The sequence below is a fragment of the Lampetra planeri genome, chromosome 18, assembly GCF_965212315.1.
Source record: "Lampetra planeri chromosome 18, kcLamPlan1.2.h2, whole genome shotgun sequence".
Lineage (NCBI taxonomy): Eukaryota > Metazoa > Chordata > Hyperoartia > Petromyzontiformes > Petromyzontidae > Lampetra > Lampetra planeri.
This window is the reverse complement of record NC_136124.1, coordinates 5924371-5925754: the sequence shown is the minus strand read 5'-3', so window position 1 is coordinate 5925754 and position 1384 is coordinate 5924371. Positions and strand designations below refer to the sequence as shown.

Below are 1384 nucleotides of genomic sequence, written 5' to 3'. Positions count from 1 at the left end.
CAAAAAACTTTTCGAAAATCACCAAATTAAAGCCTTAAAAGCAATGTAATGTAGTAATGCACGCGAATGGATGCACGAGCGAGTGAGTCTACGAGAGAAAATGTCAATATCAATGGACCTTCACCTAAATATATATATACGTACATTAATTATTGTGTGAACGATAGAGGACAATCTGAAAGAGCTTTCTAAACTTAAAGTAAACTAAAACAATGTTTTATTAGGCAAAGGCTATTGAACAATATATCTCTTTTTTTAGAAGCGACCTGGCCAAAAATATTGAAAACGCAACGAAGTGGCTCATCACGTGGACATGTATAGCATCCAAAATACTCTAAAATCACGTTGATTCTAAATGTAGAGGGAAAAGCCGGAGGAGCCGGAGAAAAATCATCCGCGCGACCACGGGGAGAGAGAGACGTCACAAACTCCAAATATACAGCAGGCGTCAGGGCCGGGATCGAACCCACCTCCTGCATACCAGGCGAGGGAGTTAACATCTCGGCACCGCGGCGCCTTCACCTGGCCATAAGGCACATGAATGGTGGGGTGAGGCGTGTGTACTCCTCCTGTTCACTACCTCTCCCAACACGTACCGGCCAGTGTGTAACTGCAGGCCCTGAATACCCTCCTTCTCTATAGCACAGGACTTTCTCTACACCCCTCCCCCCTCCTCCCTCTCCCGTCTCGTACTTGCTCCGGCAGTACATATACTAAAATTGGAACGATACAGAGAAGATTAGCATGGCCCCTGCGCAAGGATGACACGCAAATTCGTGAAGCGTTCTCCCGTCTCGTGGAGGGCCCTTCCGCTATCAGGGGCGCGAGCGAGCAATTGCAGGGCCGCGCCTTGATTTTTGAACGTGCCACGTGGGAACGAGAGAGAGAGAGAGGTGGGGTTGGGGGCGTGTGGCACACTTAACGGAGCATAGAAATGTTTCTCTCTCTCTCTCGCTTTTTAAAACGAGCCTTGGCTCTTGCGGAGACACCCTATTTGTCTTTTTGACACAGCATGTCTCCTGCGCGCAACGCACCGGAATGTCCGCGGAATGACCATTGTTGAAGTACAGGCGAGGGCAAATGCTTTTATGAGACCATACCGAGATTCTGTGAAACTAAAAACGACTCACCGCGCGTCGTCGCCATCACGATGATGATTGGTGTTCCGATGATTGTAATTGTCTCACCAGATTTACTCGCAACACACTACGTTTAACCATCAATCTTCCGTTGTCTGGGGAGCGGTGGCGCAGTGGTGAGCGCTAATCTGAGTACGGACACAGCGACGCGAGTGTCGTTTGATTCCTGCCCACGGATAACATCAGTGGAAATATATATATCTCGAAACGTTGTAATTGTAAATGTTGTGCATTTGCTTTCCAAC

General features: G+C 48.0%; 1 non-coding gene across 1 annotated transcript; it reads left to right on the top strand.

The window, feature by feature from the left end:
- The first annotated feature begins 689 nt into the window (after positions 1-689).
- Positions 690-796, top strand: LOC144723871 (U6 spliceosomal RNA). The gene has a single exon (XR_013586389.1). It is a non-coding gene; the product is annotated as a U6 spliceosomal RNA (small nuclear RNA).
- The last annotated feature ends 588 nt before the right edge of the window (positions 797-1384 follow it).